Here is a 20760-nt window from a genome sequence, read left to right as displayed (position 1 = left end):
TTATGCCTCAGCAATTAATTATCGATCCCAACGCAATGCATTGCTAACAAAAAAATGTATTACCAGTCCCAAATAGTGATACCAGTTTGAGAAAGTTCTGAGTAATGCTGAACAGCAATGAATAATATGTCACTTGGAAAATGATTAATTAATTATGCTATGCTTTGTAACTGGAAAAGAATGCGATTGTTTCATAATGCTTTGTAATTAGGAAAAAGCTAATGATTATTACTATTGAAATGACAAATGATTAATTAATTATGCTATGCTTTGTAATTGGAAATGAATGCGATTGTTTCATAATTCTTTGTAATTAGGAAAAAGCTAATGATTAATACTACGTTGGAAAGACAAATAATTAATTAACTATGCCATACTTTGTAACTGGAAAAGAATGCGATTGTTTCATAATGCTTTGTAATTAGGAAAAGGCTAATAATTAATACTATATTGGAATGACAAATAATTAATTAACTATGCCATACTTTGTAACTGGAAAAGAATGCGATTGTTTCATAATGCTTTGTAATTAGGAGAAGGCTAATGATTATTACTATATTGGAATGACACATAATTAATTAACTATGCTATACTTTGTAACTGGAAAATAATGCGATTGTTTCATAATGCTTTGTAATTAGGAGAAGGCTAATGATTAATACTATATTGGAATGACAAATGATTAATTAACTATGCCATACTTTGTAACTGGAAAAGAATGCGATTGTTTCACAATGCTTTGTAATTAGGAGAAGGCTAATGATTATTACTATATTGGAATGACACATAATTAATTAACTATGCTATACTTTGTAACTGGAAAAGAATGCGATTGTTTCATAATGCTTTGTAATTAGGAGAAGGCTAATGATTAATGCTATATTGGAATGACAAATGATTAATTAAATATGCTATACTTTGTAACTGGAAAAGAATGCGATTATTTAATAATGGTTTGTAACTAGGAAAAGAAGGTTACTGATTCTATGTAAAACAATTAATGAACATTTTTCTGTAATACTACATGCTTGGTACAGAAATGTTCAATAACTGGGCTATGAATGCCGCAAACTACTAATGAAGACTGGTATGTGACTTAATGTCCTTCAGCTTATGAGCTAACTAACCTGAATTACTGCAATGTCCATTTGTCCTGTCTATCCTAGTGATCATGGAGCACTATCTTTGGTTTTGCACTAATTCTACGTTGGTGTGCCTTGTAAGAGCGTGGTGTTGACACGACATGCTGTCCACCACCGTGAGCGATGAAGACGTTATTATGGTCCCACTGTTTGGTGTACCTAGTGTACTGCCGAAATGAGAACATGGAACATTACTACGACAGTTCAGTGTCTTGGCTACACTGATAAATTCTGATGGGAAAAGAACTTCAAATTGTGTCACTTGGTGTTGTACTTCTGTGGAAAGATATGGACTTTCAGAACAGCTGTGTGCAATCTAAAGTGCTACAACCATGATGCAATCCTTCCCTTTCCTATCCTAATTCTTGTCACATAGTGAAGATCATTTTTTGGTTAACATCATTTATGTTCATGGGCTATACATTTTTTAGATTTGCTGAACTCCAGTGCGAGTACACTTATGTCACTTGTCGATATGATTTTTTGCCATTATGTTTATTTGTTGTGAAAATGCTAAAGACATTTTTTCGATTTGTTTTGAAGTACAGTATATGCACTCTTGTCTTTTATATTGTATACACATTTTTTATTTTAATGATATGTTCTGAACTACAGTGCATGTGCACTTATGTTAGGTGTTAATATGCTTTTTACTGAACTTCAGTGCCTGTGCACTTTTCTCATTTTTCAATATGATTTGTACTCATTCTGTATGTTCAATACTTCAGTGCGTATGCACTTATGTCATTTGTTACTCATTGTATACACATTTCGTCATTTGCTAATATGTTCTCAATTCCAGTGCATGTGCACTCATGTCACTTGTCAAAATGATTTTTTGCCATTCTGTTTATGCTAAAGAATTTTTTCAGTGCGTGTGCACTTTGTTATCTGTCAAATAATTTGTATATACAGTTTTCTGATTTGCTACTATGTTTTGTACTCACTTTGTCTTTGTCTGAAATGTTTTGTACTCGGTGCATGTGCACAACATTTAATTCATGTACTACATCTAAATATTCTGTAAATTGTAGAAGTTTATTAATTAAAGAAAAATTTTGCCGCGCTTGGCAAGTCCAAATGACTCACCATCGCTGCCAAATTTTTGCCCCCCCACCAGTGGAGGGTTATGAAACACGTATGTTGTGTGGCGGCGATGGCGAGGCATTGCAGAGTCTTTGACCAGAGAGCCATTTATCGTAGTTAGTCTGCGCTTGACCGCGTGAGTGTTGCGAGCAGTACGCTAGTAGTCGTCGTGCAGTGCAGTCTGTCGATAGCAGTAGCTCAGTTCAGTTGCGTTCAGTATGTCGGTAGTAACAGTCGAGTGCAGTTGTGTGTGAGGAGTCGGCGAGCGTCGACATGGCATTCTGGTCAAGAGGCTGAATGAGGTATATTGTTAATTAAGGTAATCATCAGATAATGTAAAGTTTATTTATTGTAATTAATTTTCAACAAGTGCCCCAATAATAATTTTGATTTCAAAGCAATATTTTTAACAAAAGAAGCATTTAATTGAACCAACGATTTCCTTCCATTTCCCTTAAAGAAAAGTTTCAGTTAAATTTAAAAAAAAAAAAAATGTTATTTGCAACGCAGTTCCTCCAAGCCGTGGCCAACAATAAGAGCAGAAATTTGACAAGCAGTTTCAATGAGGTAAGAAATTAATTCTGATTTTTTGCACAGGGCCAAAGACCGATATTTCGGTTTAATTGAGTTATCATTATCACTGAGATTTTCTTATCAATGAATTGACTTTCATTTTTTTTTGTGAGGAACTTATACTTGGGTCAGATTGCGATTCTCATTTTTTTATTGTCATTAAATTTAATTGCTAGGGAGGTTACGTTTGGCTCCCATTTATTATTATATTTTTTATTTAAATATTTCTGTGGGGACGATATTGCTTCTTGGCTCCATTTCTATTAAATATTGTCATTTTAAATTTTTGTGGGGAGGTTACACAGTCTAGTGGAGCGCCATGTTTACAAAAATTGCAACTGCTGGAGGAAAGTGTGATGACAGAGTGTAACCGTTTCCTGACTGATAGCTATGTGTGACTTGTAGTGCTAAACAAGGTCATAAGTAATAAGACATTAAAAAGGATCGAGGTGTAATATTAAAAAGAATAATATGTGACACAAAGAACAGTGTCAGAGGGAAATAATTTTTTTTTTAATCAAAGACCTTTTATGAAAAACATGGAGACTGAACTGCTACTGTGAGCTTTTGGTAGAGAATTATTAATGTAAGATGGAGGAGAAATGTTAAACGTAAAATAATATCTGAGCTGTATATCTCTCTGCATTCGAGAAGGAACGGTATGTAATATTCGCTTTGACTGTCTTGAAGAAGAAATATGAAACACGTGGCTGAACACTGTTGCTTCTTCTTAAATCAAATATCCTGCTACTATACAACGTTTGTTATACTATCTTAGTATGAAATATTGTAGTCTAAGTAGAAATTATACTTCTGAGCCTCGTTTGTCGGAACGGTCATGCAAATATTATATCGAGATAAAATTCAATTTAGAAAACTGTGAAGAATTTATCTTGGGAGTGCATAGCTTTTTTAACGAATATGCAATGAGGGAAAGGAGAAAAAAAAAAGAATTTCAATGGAAGAACTTGTAGCTCGATAAAACTACTTACAAAAATAGTTAACAGAGGTGAAATTCGTAATTTCTTTTTACTGTGCTTTTACACTCATGACACTGTATCCTGAAACCAATAGTCACATCTAAAGCTGCAGCCTACCGTCTCACAGAATTACATTGAAGTGCCAAAGAAACTGGTATAGGTATGCGTATTCAAATACAGAGATGTGCAAACAGGCAGAAGTGTCTGGCGCAGCTGTTAGATCGGTTACTGCTGCTACAATGCCAGGTTATCAAGATTTAAGTGAGTTTGAACGTACTGTTACAGTCGGCGCACAAGCGATGAGACGCAACATCTCCAAGGTAGCGATGAAGTGGGGATTTTCCCGTAGGACCATTTCACGAGGGTAACGAGAATATGGAATCCGGTGAAACATCAAATCTCCGACATCGCTGCGGTCGGAAAAAAAGTCCTGCAGAACAGAACCAACGACGACTGAAGAGAATCGTTCAACGTGACATAAGTGGAACGATTGCAGCGAATTCAATGCAGCGAAGTATGCAACGAAACATCACTGATATGGGCTTTCGGAGAGAAGGTCCACTCGTGTACCCCCTTGATGACTGCACGACACAAAGCTTTACGCTTCGCCTGGGCCCGTCAACGCCGACGTTGGACTGTTGTTGACTGGAAATACGTTGCCTGGTCGGACGAGTATCATTTCAAATTGTATCGATTGGATGGACGTGTACCGGTATGGAGACAGCCTCATGAATCCATGGACCCTGCATGTCAGCAGGGGACTGTTGAAGCTGGCAGAGGCTCGATAATAGTGTGGGGCGTGTGCAATTGGAGTGATGTGGGACCTCTGATACGTCTAGATAGAACTCTGACAGGTGATGCATACGTAAGCATTATGTATGATCAACTGCATCCATTCATGTCCTTCGTGCATTCCGACGTACTTGGGCAATTCCAACAGGACAATGTGACACCCCACACGTCCAGAATTACGACAGAGTGGCTCCATGAACATTTTTCTGAGTTTAAACACTTCCACTGGCCACCAAACTCCCCAGACATGAACATTATTGAGCATATCTGGGATGATTGCAACGTGCTGTTCAGAAGAGATCTCCTTCCCTTCGTACTCTTACACGTTTATGGATAGCCCTTCAGGATTCATGGTGTCATTTCCCTCCAACACTACTTCAGACATTAGTCGAGCCCACGCCACGTCGTATTGTGGCACTTCCACGCGCTCGCGGAGGTCCTACACGATGTTAGGCAGGTGAACCAGTTTCTTTGGTTCTTCAGTGTAATACATATTTCGACTCCCAATGAAAATAGGATAGATGACCAGTGTTATAATACCAAGCCGGCACTGCCTTTGTGAATGTTTAAAAGCGAAGTAATACTGTTGAGAATATGCAAGTATTGTATTCCATGAAAATTTTTTCAAACTGTCCCATAACTTACGTTTGCCATAAAAGAAAGAATCAAATCGAATCGGAATGAATTAATCTCCACCAGAAAATGAAATATGAATCAGTACGATTGATTACTAATACTTAACTACTTAGATTACAATTTCTATGTTAAATTCCATGTACTCTTAAACGAAAAGCCACTATGAAAGCAGGCCACCCTTGTCTGTGGGCAAGGAAATGCGCTGTTCGGGTCATAAAACCGGGAGGGTATCAGCCCTTAGTAGAATCTGTGGAAGTTCCACTCACACACGTGCAAAGGACCATGCCACGCGGTCGTCCGGACAGTGCTTTGAAAGAAAGCCCTTTAGGCGCCAGACACCCAAAGTCAGGTTATATCTCCAAGTTGTGCAGGGACAAAATAATTTTTCTGCCTGTAGCTTGCGTGCCATTTTTGGCAGTGTCGCAGAAGAACTGCTATTGTCGAAAAAACTGAAGGCTAGCAAAATTTACCGAAAGACAGTGGCTGTAACATCTTAGAAAGTGGAAAAAGAGCAGAAAGTTTAAGGCTTCATTGAAGGTCGTTGGCAAACACTGACACAGTGATCAGATCCCGCCAAGATCGAATGTTTAAAGAAATGAAAAACGGGTACCATTGCTTAATGCAAATAATTAAGAAGGTAAGGAATGTGGTGGTGCTTAGAAGATAGTTTTGGAGCAACAAGTATAACTAATTTTGTAACACTGGTTAACCACTTGAAATGACAGCAAGGGACGAAGATAAGCATTTTGTAAGGCCACCTCTTACTGGTCATCACTCACAATATTCATCACTGAACCAATCAAAAGTACGCGACACCAGAAAAATGCAGAGAACAGAGACTTTCTTGTCAGAAACGCACTGCAGAAAGTTACACCTTACTTCAGCGCCTTCTGACAGACCACCTCTTTGGCAGGGCTCTCCATGGGTGAATTCGCTGCTAGGCGAATTCAGCATATTTGGGTGCGAAGTGATGCTCTCATCCAACTCAGCTAAACTTTGGTAGGGAACCACGAGTGATTTTGCAGCTATTACAGCCGCCGTCTGTAGACGATGAGTATGGTGAGACACAGCCGCAATAGCGAATCGAACTAAACATATAGTCGAATCATTACTAACAGATTTTCAGTACAAATAATCCTGTCGGAGGAACATCCGCTACTGAGCATTATTACAGTAGGCCCCGAGTTCCTCTTGCCGGCAACAAATGGCAGTACTTTTGCCACTCTGGTTTATCAGTTTGCTTCTTCCTTCGCGTACGCTGCTCCATGCTCTACGCTCGCTGTACTTGTCCACCGCAACGCTCGGGGTCACAGCACAAGGCGTAAGTGTAAGTGTCCTGGTGTTCACTGCATATTTCTTTACCCAGGCAGTCGTTCTTAGTATTCTCTGCAGTCACTTTGCCTTTGACTTACCGTTGGTTTCTAAAATGTTGTATGGAACTTCGTATTTGCTTTTTTTGTGTACAGCTGCGTGTAAAAACTATTATTAGCTCCGGTCTCTTCTTTATTTTCAGTATAACACATGATGGAGGGCATATAAGAGCCCGACAAGAGAAAAGACATGTGGATTATTTCCAGTATACAACATTTTTTGTGTTACGCATGTTGCTTTCAGTTGAAGAAATTACCTTTTGTATTAAATGTTTCATCATCTGCCTTTATTAGAGGACATGGATTTGAGATTTCTGAGTCATTAAAAGATGCAGTTACATTGCATATTGATGGCATAGTTATGGCAGGGAAGATATGAGAAGAGTGAAATGTTACAGCAACTACTCCAAGCTTTCAAGAAAAGAGGGATCGCTGTTAACTGAGAATTGGGGTATGGATTCAAAAAAGTGGGTGTATTAGGATCCGTGATACCTGCCAATGTGATGTGGAAGTTAGAAGGCACTGAAAAAAACTCAGTACGAAGAACAAAATGACAAGTGCAAGAATTTTTAGGTTTAGCAAACTTCTACAAGTAAATCGTGAAAGATACCATTTTCACAACCAATTTTTGCCGGTTGACACGCAAAAATATAACACTTAAGTGCACGAGATAGAACAATGCGAATATAAAGAACTGAAAGAAGCATTATTCAGATGGCTAATTTTATTTCACCCAGACCTTAGCAAGGATTCAGCATTTGCACAGGTGCATCAAGGGTCGGTCTTAGCGTTCACTTGTTTCAAAAATCTGACGAGGATGGAGAAATAATGAAGAAAACCATCGCCTTTGGTTGCATTATTCAGAGTAAAGCAGACACAAATTATTCATTGATAGAATGTTATATGGGAATTCCGCAAATGTAGGTACTTCTTTACGGGATATGTTATGAAGTTTGGGGTTGTTTGGAGGAGGAGACCAGACAGCTAGGATATAGGTCTCATCGGATTAGGGAAGGCAGTCGGCCGTGCCCTTTCAAAGGAACCATCCCCGCATTTGCCTGGAGCGATTTAGGGAAATCACGGAAAACCTAAATCAGGATGGCTGGACGCGGGATTAAACCGTCGTCCTACCGAATGCGAGTCCAATGTGCTAGCCACTGCGCCACATCGCTCGGTGTGTTATGAAGGTATACACCGGTCACAAAGCCTTTGAGTTCCTGATGTCGAGAAGGCAAATTTTGATGTGTCACACTTGAAGACGGTAACATTTGAAAAGTTTGTTGGTACAACACTTACTAATATTGGAAGAGAGTAGGTTATGGACCCAATATTGAAGTAAGATAAGAAGAAATGGCAATACAGGACTGCAGTCAATATTACGCAATATTGTAATTCTTTCTCAGACTTTCCTGGTAATCTGCTGACATTATGAAATGTCTGGTATTCTGCCAAATATCAACATCATTCTTGCAAAATATTTCGAAAACATGACTCGTTACTTTTATTAGGTGTTAGCTGAGACCGCTCGTCCACTGGACGGGCAGATTCAGGTAGCATCTGACGAAGATAACGACCAAAACCGATTTCACGTAGGGGATATCAGAATATACACACACCATAAAAGGTGTTGCATCCCCTCGGTTCCGAGAGTTTCGGAACCTGTACAGAAAATTGGAATAGAGACCAACATAAACATCATTTCCGCCCTTTTTATTGCTCATGAAAGCCACACATTGCCTGTTGTACCACCATATAGAGAAATCATCAGAGGTGGTGGTCCAGATTGCTGTACACACCGACACCTCTAACACCCAGCAGCACGTCCTCTTGCATTGATGCATGCCTGTATTCGTTGTGCCATACAATCCACAAGTTCATCAAGGCACTGTTGATCCAGATTGTCCCACTGCTCAGTGTTGATTCGGCGTAGATCCCTCAGAATGCTTGGTAGGTCACGTCGTCCATAAACAGCCCCTTACAATCTATCCCATGCATGTTCGATAGTGTTCATGTCTGGAGAATATGCTGGCCTCTCTAGTCGAGCGATGTCGTTATCCTGAAGGAAGTCATTCACAAGATATGCACGATGGGGGCGCGAATTGTCGTCCATGAAGTCTAATGCCTCGCCAGTATGCTGCCGATATGGTTACACTATCGGTCGGAGAATGGCATTCACGTGTCGTACAGCCGTTACGTCGCCTTCCATGAACCCCCGTGGCGAACGTCGGCCCCACATAATGTCACCCCAAAACAGCAGGGAAGGTCCACCTTGCTACACTCGCTGGACGGTGTGTCTGAGGTGTTCAGCCCGACCGGGATGCCTCCAAACACGTCTCCGACGATTGTCTGGTTGAAGGCATATGCGACACTCATCGGTGAAGAGAACGTGATGCCAATCTTCAGCGGTCCATTCGGCAGGTTGTTGGGTTCATCTGTACCGCGCTGCATGGTATCGTGGTTGCAAAGATGGACCTCGCCATGGAGATCGGGAGTGAAGTTGCGCATCATGGAGCCTATTGCGCACAGCTTGAGTCGTAACACGACGTCCTGTGGCTGCACGAAAAGCACTATTCAACATGGTGGCGTTGCTGTCAGGGTTCCTGCGAGCCATAATCCGTAGGTAGCGTCATCCACTGCAGTAGTAGCCCCTGAGCGAGGCATATCATCGACAGTTCCTGTCTCTCTGTATCTCCTCCATGTCTGAACAACATCGCTTTGGTTCACTCCGAGACGCCTGGACACTTCCCTTGTTGAGAGCTCTTCCTGGCATAAAGTAACAATGCGGACGCGATCGAACCACGGTACTGACCGTCTAGACATGCTTGAACTACGGACAACATGAGCCGTGTACCTCCTTCCTAGTGGAATGACTGGAACTGATTGGCTGTCGGACCACCTCCATCTAATACGCGCTGCTCATGCATGGTTGTTAACATCTTTGGGTGGGTTTAGTGACATCTCTGTACAGTCAAAGGGACTGTGTCTGTGATACAATAGTCACAGTCAACGTCTATCTTCAGGAGTTCTGGGAACTGGGGTGATGCAAAACTTTTCTTGATGTGTGTACTAATGACTGCTGAACTTACCTCTAAGTTTGCGATTTTTGGACCATTGTAAAACGCCACCGATAGATCAGTAATGACAGCCTCTAACAATACTGTCTTTGTGTGGTTGGAAAAGTAGGCGTGTTCTGTCATGCAGTGGGTCACAATTTAGATCCAAGTATTGGTAGGGTTTCGTGAAGCAAAAGAAGATGAAAACAGTCTATATATTGTGATACCACCTAGCCTCGAAACCGCAGAGAGAATAATGAGAGAGATTGCTGAAATGTATCGTTTATACTGTGACAACCATGGAAGCTCTCCTGCTTCTGTGAAGTTTGGAAAGTAGGAACGAGGTACTGGCGGAAGTAAAGCTGTGAGGACGGGCGTGAGTCGTGCTTGGGTAGCTGAGACGGTAGAGCACTTGCCCGCGAAAGGCAAAGGCCCCGAGTTCGAGCCTCGGTCCAGCACACAGTTTTAATCTACCAGGAAGTTTCAAGAGCAGATATCTAAGTACCAAATTCTTTTATATATTTTGTGGACCTTACTGTGTGACATAGTGTTTATCACACTGTCATAGTTTTAGAAACTCTACGAAGCCGCGCATCAATTGGAAATCACCCCAAGCCACATGTCAAGAGTTTAGGGAATGAGAAGTTTTGTGAAAATAAGCAGTGACACGACATCCAGTGTCAGGTCTGTTGTAAGAGGATGCAATGAGAATGTGAAGTAATCCCATGTAAAAGTAAATAAATCACGCGGTCGTGAAAGAGAGTTTTCGTGTGGACAATTCAGAGGATTCCTTACCAGAATACTAATCAGCTGTCTGTTTTTCAAGAAGTTCTTTCGAGAGTGGGGGAGTGGCCATGTACATAAAAAACAGTATTCTATTTGAGTCTGAGATGTACCAAAGCACTGCACTGAAAAGGTATTTAAATGATGTGCAGGGGCAGTTGAATTTAGTGAAAATAAATTTTTATTATAGTTATTTATAGGTCCGTAAACTCTGATTTCAGAGCATTTCCTCTCAAGATAGACAGTGTTCTTGGTTCAGTTTATAGGAACTACCAAAAATTAGTTGTATGCGATTATTTCAATATTAACTTTGGATGTGACTGTGCGAGAAAAAGGATGTTGGAAGATCTCCTAAACTCATATAATCTAATGGAGACTGTATTTTCTCCAGCCAGGGTGCAGGGATTCAATACCATAACCATAGACCATATTTTTATTCATTCTTCATTACTGGATGGGAATTACGTTAGCAAAACGGTAAGTGGCCTTTCAGACCATGATGCAGAAATTTTAACACTAACAGGTATTCGTACTAAAAGTAATGTTATATATAATTACAAACTATTTAAAGAAGGTAGTCCAATGGCACCTGACAGTTTTTTAAACCTCGTTAAGGAACAAGAGTGGCGGTATTTTTATGATGCTGATAATATAGATGACAAATACAGTATAATGCTTTCCTTAACAAATTTCTCATGCTCTTTGAAAGCTGCTTTCAATTAGAATGTTTAAAACAGGGTACTAGCAGTAGAAGGCAGCCTGTGTAGCTGTAGCTGACTAGAGGAAAAAGGATATCATGCATAAAAATGTGGGAATTATATCAAAATGTTAGAATTAGTTACCATCGAGCTACAGTAGACCATTACATATAGTATTATGAGGTGCTTAAAAACGTTATTAGGAAAGCAAAGCCTATGTGGGACGTAAACAGAACAGCTAATTCACAGGATAAAATTAAAATCAAATGGTCAGAAGCGAAAGAAGTATCTGGCCAGCAGCACAAGCTTGAGGATGTGAAGTCAGTATGTAGTAAAAATGTATTGCCTACTGGTAAGTCAGATATGTGTACAGTATTTAGCAATCACTTTCTGAACACAGGTTGTGAATTAAATAAAAACTTAATAGCTACAGGGAATCATATAACTCTCTTGAAAAATGGTTTTCCGAGGCTGATGATATCTAGAATACTCCTCTGTGATACTGACAAGGGGGTGGTTGAGTCAACAATTAAATCACTGAAGACTAAGGAATTTCATAGATATGATGGAATATCTAATAGAATACTTAAGTACTGTACTCTATATGCTAGTACTGTACTTACATTTGTAATTTTCCCTGAACGATTAAAATACTCAGTAGTAAATGTGTATTATAAAAAGGGAGAAAGGGATTACGTAGATAATTTCTACGCCATCAGTGTTTGCTAAAGTTATTGAAAAGGCTGTATATGTAAGGATAATTGATAATATCATTTCACATAATTTGCTATCAAATGTACTGTTTGGTTTTAGATGTGATTTAACGACCGAAAATGCTGTATCTTCTTTTGTCATTGAGGTACGGGATGGATGGATTAAACAGAAGATTTCGAAAGGTAGGCATTTTTTTTGTATTTAACTGATCCGTTTGATTGTGTTGATCACAAAATCTTGCTCCAGAAGTTGGGCCATTATGGAATACATGGAGCAAGCATATTTGCTTCACCTCCTGCTTTAAGAACAGACGGCGAAAGTTCATTATCCACAGTGGTGAGAATGGCTATGATGTGGGGTCCGAGTGGAGCACCGTTAATTGAGACCACTGCTGTTACTTTTTTACGTACACGTATGTCTCCTAGTATTACATGCGAATCCAAAATATTTCTGTTTTTGCTGATGGCATTAGCTTAGTAGTAAAAAATGTTGTGTGCAACACTGGCACTATTTCAGATAGTGCAATTCAAGACGTAAGTTCCTGGCTTGTAGAAAATAAACCAACGCTAAATCGCAGTAAGACTCATTTTTTAATTTCTGACACACAGTACAACAAAATATATATATATATATATATATATATATATATATATATATATAAGAACGACATTAAAGAATATATATATATATATATGGATGTACTGTTGCATCCATTTTCAATAAGCTACCACATGAATTGAAGAATCTTAGCAGTAATCCACACTCTTTCAAATCTAAGCTGAAGAGTTTCCTCATGGGTCATTCTTTCTATAATGTCGAGGAGTTCCTTGAAAATTAAGCTAAGTCTTGTGTTACATTTTTTATTACATTTATATAAATTTATAACTTGTCGTCTTTTTAGGAATCATAAAAATTTTATTTAATCTGTTATCAGTTTTCTGTTGTAGTTTCACGTACTGACAACTTCAATGACCATAGAATGTGTCCTACGAAACTAGACGTGTAAAATAAAAATAGAAAATCCAAATGTCATAAGGTGAAATCAGGAATATTGTGTAAGATCAACTGAGAAGAGAAGCATTGTTGGCTGTAGTTGCTCGCTGGTGAAGATGTGCTTATTGGTTGAGGTGTAATTTCTGAAATGTTCGCCAGGTATGAAAGCGCAGTGAGCAAAACGGCATGAAGGTCGGTACCATGCGTTTATGCAAGTGATGTCAGATAGCAGTGAGATGAAAAGCGTTTGAGGATAGCAGAGATGAAGGAATGCTGCACTGTGAGGATTTAGCAGCATTGAAGAAATGCTGCGATATGAGGGTATAGTTGATGAGTAAAACTGTATTCCGATGTGGATGAGTGTTTGCTAGTTTGGTGAGAATATGGTAGGATAATTTTTGTGTATCTCCATGTACCGTTGATAGAACAGATAGCTAACTATTGGAGGAAAACCATGATGAAAGAAAAGCAATAAGAGATGATAAAAAAGTGAACTTAACATGACCTGGGTTAAACGTGGGCGTAAGTTAATCACTGATCTACAGTAAAAGGTAGACAGACAATGAACTGTTGCAAATGCTAAACAAGGTGACCGTTAAGGGTAAGAAAAGATAAGGTAAGGAACCACTGCAGAAAAAAAAAACATTTAAAGTAGGATACCCTAGAATTATAATTTTCTGGTGTAAGTCGAGAACCAAATTATGCTTGTGTTTATATTTCAATATTAGCGATCACCAAAACTTAGAGAAACTACAGTATATAAGGTGGAAGGTGATGGATGTATGTAGAATCTAATGCATCTGTCGAAAAGCAGCTAATGAGGAGAACAGAAGATGGAGAACATGGTGAGATAGTGTAATACGTAGGGTTGCCACAGTAGATGTGGGTGACAGGTAAACCTTTGCCAAGCGTGCACGTAATCTTGAGTCATCTACTAGGTAATGGTAGACCTCTCTGGGTTGACCATTAGTGCATGTTAAGATAAATAGCCACATGAAAACTACTAAGAAATAACATAAACATCACCCGAGCTTCCAACCGGAATATGCGTTCAAAAATCTGCCGTTATGTAAAAAGACGAATGAGTTTGAAAATTTTAGTAAAAGAATTGTGACTACAACTTAACTGTCATGATGTAAATTAAATATATAAAGAAAAATCTTTGAAAGAATGAAGAATTAACTGTAATGACTAATAAAAATTTATAAAAGAATTGAGAATGGTCATTTGTAACACTGTTAAATTGGAAAGGAATTGAGACTGTTTTGTTACTGAAGGAAGGGTAATAGGGACAGAATTATGTTTGTATTTTTCTCTAAGATTGTAACGATGTACGTATTGTAAACTTTTTGATGTCACACCAGTCACACGTTGGAGAAAGACATGAGGTAGCTACAAATGTAGAAAGAGACAAGAGAGCTGGCTTAGTAATCAAGGTGTGACGGCTCATCAGTCTGGCCTGACTCACTCGCAGTTTCCAAGAAACCAGTGCAGCAGGTTGGCCTACTGAGGTGAGTGCCATTACACGGGTCGCTGTCTGTTAATCTAGAAAAACTTCCACGAGGACAATGACCTTCCTACCTATCTGCTTGCCACTGAATGAACGAGTCATGTAAGCAGTGGTCTCAAGGGAGTTTCTGGGAATCCGTCAGCATATCGCCGCATGCAAACGCAGAGCTGGACATTCCGGGATTTAACTACCATAAGGCAGGTGTGCTACAGCGTCCCTGTTTGCCTATTCAAAGTGATGATGTCGTGTGGGGACCGTACTTAGTTACTGTCAACGAACCCCTATGTGTTGCCCAAGAGATAAATTTACTCGTTTCATACATAATGTACACTGACTCAGTCACAAATGTACTCATGGCTCCCAAGATGGTGTGCGCAACGGACAAATGCTTTTGACTTTAATGTATGCCCTTGTGGACGGAGGGGAAAGCTGTGTGACTGAAGAGACACTAAAGCATGCGATTTTGACGTATATTGGGACATTACCAACGCAAGCGGAGACATTATTACGACTTTGTTTCTACATCTGTACGCAAAACCAAACGTGAACGACTGTGGACATTTTAATGAGTTCAGCTTTTCATCAGTACTGTCAACACTTGAAATATCGATTTCGTATACGTCTATACAGAGAACATTCTTGTATGTTAAACGTTTCACCGTCTTGTCAAACCAATGTTGATGTGCCATGTGCCACGACAATATATACTCATTTCGTAATTCCGTACCTCTGATACCATATTAGTTACTATCACAATCTAGTGTGACGAACTCCTTAAATCAACGATAATATTTCGTGTGTTTTCCATTCAGGAACAAATTAACGTATTTTTGTATACGGTAACAGCAACTGTCCTGTGGGTCTTGACTATAAAGTATATGAATGATATTGAGATGAACGTAAAATTTTGTTTGGTTTTGTTTGGTTTTGACTTATTGTTTTTACTATGATGTGGTGTGGAGAACAGATATATGATGTAATTTTTTACTCTACCGTTTTGTATTAATATTTACTTATTGTTTGAATGAACCAATTGTATCATTATTTACAGATGTGTACAGTATTATCATGCACAATGACACAAGTGTGGATTCTGTATAATAAGTTGAATACTGTGTGTTGTGTGTCCTGAGGTTTGCTTATATTTTGTGCAAAATACGTTGTTGTATCTACATATTGAGTTTCATGTATATCCTGCGCTATTTATGTTATTGCATGACGATGCACTGTGAAGTTTTTTTTGCTGCATTCACCATATATTGAGGTATGTATTTCAAAAGGGTTGAATGACTTAAATTTTAAAAATGGTTTTAAGTGACAGCAAATGATTAACTGTTGTTTAAAGAAAGAAAAAGTACGAGTGAGCTAAGCCATCAGTGAGTGAATGAATAAGAAAAGTAATAACACCTTGTTTTTATGAAGTCAGTCAGTGTGAATGTGAATCAAGATAAGAGTAGAAATTGCAACATTAATTTTAAAAAGAAAAATGAATGAATTGTGAACTGGTACAATAGATGAACCTTACGTGTTTAATAAATTACCTTCGTACGTCAGCAAGAAAAAGAGTGAATCTGTGATTCGCTCCAAATCACTTGTTTCCACTCATCAACTGTCCAGCAGCACTGCTCTTTGCACCACCTCAAGACTCACTTCGCATTTATTGCAGAAATGTGCGCTTAACAGGAGCTGCTCGACCTTCCTTATCACATGTTCTCTCTCGCGCGCTATCACTGCGCTAGTTGGACTGCTGGTAGGACTTTGGAAGTAACGAGTGGTTGCTTCCGGTGATTGCATGCGATTTATTGTAACCACCCTCCACAATGCTCGACGGTCCATGTCCATCTGTACAGGAGGTCTGCCTTGCCTTGATATGGCTGTAGTTGTTCCTACACATTGCCACTTCACAATCATTTCACCAATTGTCGACGTGGGAAACTTTAAAAGGGTTAAAAAGTTCCTGATGGGTTTGTTAATCTAGTGACATACAATGACTAGTCCAAGTCACTGAGCTCCCCTAAGTACCTTTTCTCCGGTTACTGCTTCTGTACTGACAGAACAATACTTCCACTTCCCGTTATGCTGGCTCGTCTGGTGTTCCTAACATTCGCCTTTCGTAGTCAATGCATAGTGTCCGGGCGCTATTGATCAGACAGTGTAATTTAACCCTGGCTCAAAGCAAGGATGGTGAACCTTATTTGGACTGATTGGTGTTTTTTAAGCAGCATATAGAGCTGATCCACGTTCACCGACAAACGTTTCCTAGGAAGTCTACTCGCCAATACGTCACATAATTTGTTTCGCGCGTCGGAGGGCACTATTAGTGCCTGAATTATGTCCGCGGTCGCAAGTGGATCGTCATCAGTCGTTACGAATGTCCTGATGACATACGAGGAAGTACGTTTCACGTTTGTGGCGGGAGGTGCAGCAAGGCTAACTGATGGCAGGCGGAACAAGGAAGTTCTTTACAGGTTTAAGGAGATTAGGAAAGATACTGACCACGGCCGAAGGTGGATAGACAACATTAGAAAACATAAACGCACAACGCAAGTGCGAATAATTGAAACCCGTAACTCATGTAAAAAAGAAGAGGAAACCTGTGTCGAAAAATTTCTGTGAAATGACTGGTGAAGATGGCTCGTTAAAAGGCGTAAGACGTGTATATTTCTATTGTCAAGCCACAATTTATGAAAGATGTTTATATTTTATTAATAGGATTAAGTACTAATAATTAATATTTGTCATGTTGGAAATAATTGTGGTAGCAGGGAATGTCTGCACCAAAGTATTGTTGGCAAGAGAGACCGCACATTGATATAATTTTAAAAAGGGCGGGAGAGATAGCGTATGGATACATTTTAAGAAAAGAGCGGCAAAGACCGCTCATTGATAAATTTTGTAATGGTAGCAGGGATTGTCTGCACCAGAAAGCGTTGTTGGCAGGAGAGACCGCACTTTAGCGTTCGTAGGAAGTCAGTAGTAAGCGAGATGTGAAGCGAGTCCGTAGAAGGTCTGAAGCGAGAGGTTGAGAGGAGCGGTGTGCCTGCCACCCACCAGCTATGATTTACAAGAGATTATAAACGGATGTACAGAGATATCAGCTAACTATTATCATAAGAGGAACTAATATTATTGAATTAATTTTCTGAGAAACTCAAGACTACTGAAGTTATATTTGCGCATTGCTAGTTGTAAGATTATTGTAAAAAGTAAGTCCCATTTGAACGTTTGTAAAATCATTTCATTCAGAATATAATTAATTTTTGTCAGTAATATTGCATTACTGATTATAATCCATCTCAGAAACCATCAACGTAAAACTTCGGAAAATTTTATTGTTGTCAAGAAAAAGTTTAACTATGAATTACGTAACTTCAGTCAAATTAATTAAAGAATAACGTCAGCTTTGCTATTAAAGAATAACGTCAGCTTTGGTAATAAATACAGCCACTTATTATGACAGCTCACGAGCAGCTAATAGAGTATAGTAAAACAGAGTAAGTATATTCATGTCGCAGTTCGATGTAGCAGTCGGATGGCGATCCAGTAACAGTAAAAAAAGGTAAGGAACAGTTTTGGGTTATTGCAGATAACGACCGAGGGCCACGACGACGACAAATTCTATGTTTCTTCGAAATAATCAGAAAATCACTTTTAATAAGCAGCAATTAAATTTGTGTGTGAAGATTGAGAAAGAGAATAAATTTCAAAGGGAAGATTTCATTTGTTATTATTAAGCAAGAGGTAGAAATCCTAAGGGAAGGTTTCATAGGTTATTGTAAAAGGGAAGGTTGCGTAACAAAAAAGAGATATAGAGGAGACAGGAACGTTTGAAAGGCATTGATTTTTTATGGCCAACAACAGGTTCCAACTTTTCACCAGGTTAAAACTCGGCTGCTGTTGTTTGCTGATGCTGCTGCGGTGTACTCAACTTCGAAAGTTGAATGACGGTAGGAGGTTACAGGATGACTTAGACAAAATTTCAAGTGGGTGTGGCGAATGGCAGCTAGCTCTAAATGTAGAAAAATTTAAGTTAATGCGGATGAATAGGAAAAACAAACCTGTTCTGTTCCGATACAACATTAGTAATGTCCTGCTTGACGCAGTCACGACGTTTAAATATGTGGGCTAAACGTTGAAGAGCGATGTGAAATGGAACGGGCATGTGTGGACTGTGGTACGGAAGGCGAATGGTCGACTTCGGTTCATTGGAAGAATACGAGGAAGTGTAGTTCATATGTAAAGGAGATTGCATATAGGACGCCGCGCGGGATTAGCCGAGCGGTCTAGGCGCTGCGGTCATGGACAGTGCGGCTGGTGCCGGCGGAGGTTCGAGTCCTCCCTCGGGCATGGCTGTGTGTGTTATCCTTAGGATAATTTAGGTTAAGTAGTGTGTAAGCTTAGGGACTGATGACCTTAGCAGTTAAGTCCCACAATATTTCACACACATTTTTTTTTTCTTTTTTGCATATAGGATGCTAGTGTAACCTATTCTTGAGTACTGCTCGATTGTTTGGTTCAGTACCAGGTCGGATTAAACGAAGACACCGAAGCAGTTCAGAGGCTGGCTGCTAGATTTGTTGCTGGTAGGTCCGACCAACACGCAAGATACACGGACAGGCTTCGGGAACTCAAATGGGAATCCCTAGAGGGAAGGCGACAGTGCTTTCGAGGAACACTATTGAGAGAATTTAGAGAATCGGTATTTGAAGCTGACTGCGGAACGATTCTACTATCGACAACACACATTGTGCATAAGGACCACGAAGATAAAATACAAGAAATTAAGGCTCATATGGAGGCAAGTAGACCGTTGTTTCCCTCGCTCCTTTTGCGAATGGAACAGGAAATGAAATGATTACTAATGGCACGGAGTACCCTTCGCCAGGCGCCGTATGCTGGATTGCGGAGAATCTATGTAGACTTAGATGTAGGTATTGTCATTTTGCTATATAAACCGAGATTCATATGCGAGAAGGGTGGTCCTCCACAAACACGCAGTGCTGTGACTTCGGCGAGTGCTCCATTCTGAGACAGACTATTGGCCTCTCATATATGTGGGTAGCTTACTTGACTAAAGATTTGTGTGTCTCTGCTTGAATTCTGAGTAAAAATTGTCAGCAGTGGCGGCAGAAGTAGAAGAGGATGTGACGTTTCCATTGAGTGAAACAGGGGCGGAGAACAGTCAGGAAAGAATCACGGTTCGTGTACCTTCGCATACGTAACAAGGTATATAGCCCATTGGCGAGTGTCGTAGTGCCTGATAATCCTCGGCTGCACTTTCTCGATTACAAATTAGTGATCAGTAATTATTGGCGCAAAATAGGGAATAAAGTGGATATTCCGATACTACATGTCAAGTTATGCCAGGATCAAGGCTATGTAATCAACTTGGCGACTATGGCATGATTTAAACCACAAATGAAACAGGCAAATTTCATTACCCAAATTTTGTACCTCGGAGAAGATAAAACAACTGCAACACTCAGTCACAAAGTAATAAGAGGGGAGACCACTAAATATCGTGGATAAAGATATATACCTGCAGTGAACAGCACAAATAAGAGTACAAGAATGAGATTTTCACTCTGTAGCGGAGTGTGCGCTGATATGAAACTTCCTGGCAGATTAAAACTGTGTGCCCGACCGAGACTCGAACTCGGGACCTTTGCCTTCCGCGGGCAAGTGCTCTACCAACTGAGCTACCGAAGCACGACTCACGCCCGGTACTCACAGCTTTACTTCTGCCAGTACCTCGTCTCCTACCTTCCAAACTTTACAGAAGCTCTCCTGCGAACCTTACAGAACTAGCACTCCTGAAAGAAAGGATATTGCGGAGACATGGCTTAGCCACAGCCTGGGGGATGTTTCCAGAATGAGATTTTCACTCTGCAGTTTTAATCTGCCAGGAAGTTTCATATCAGCGCACACTCCGCTGCAGAGTGAAAATCTCATTCTGGAAACATCCCCCAGGCTGTGGCTAAGCCATGTCTCCGCAATATCCTTTCTTTCAGGAGTGCTAGTTCTGCAAGGTTCGCAGGAGAGCTTCTGTAAAGTTTGGAAGGTAGGAGACGAGGTACTGGCAGAAGTAAAGCTGTGAGTACCGGCCGTGAGTCGTGCTTCCGTAGCTCAGTTGGTAGAGCACTTGCCCGCGAAAGGCAAAGGTCCCGAGTTCGAGTCGCGGTCGGGCACACAGTTTTAATCTGCCAGGAAGTTTCAAGAGTACAAGGTTCGAAAAAAATTTGTCGCAAAATAATCGAAACTAGTATCGTAAAATTAACTGAATGACGTACATTTACGAACATATGCGTGTATAAGAAGTAAATTTAAAAGGTTACTGCAAAAAGAAATTTAACTATACTTACCGGAGAGGGAACGCATCTAATATGTAAAAAGCTCTACATGGTGGCGAACACTATACTGAGTATAATCT

The 20760-nt window shown here is 39.8% G+C and overlaps 1 non-coding gene across 1 annotated transcript; it reads right to left on the bottom strand.

The window, feature by feature from the left end:
- Positions 1–19965: 19965 nt before the first annotated feature.
- Positions 19966–20040, bottom strand: Trnap-cgg. Its single transcript has one exon. It is a non-coding gene; the product is annotated as a tRNA-Pro (tRNA).
- Between the last annotated feature and the right edge of the window lie 720 nt (positions 20041–20760).

Source organism: Schistocerca piceifrons, chromosome 1 (assembly GCF_021461385.2).
Source record: "Schistocerca piceifrons isolate TAMUIC-IGC-003096 chromosome 1, iqSchPice1.1, whole genome shotgun sequence".
Lineage (NCBI taxonomy): Eukaryota > Metazoa > Arthropoda > Insecta > Orthoptera > Acrididae > Schistocerca > Schistocerca piceifrons.
The sequence above is the reverse complement of the archived record's forward strand: the minus strand, read 5'-3'. Positions and strand labels throughout refer to the sequence as shown.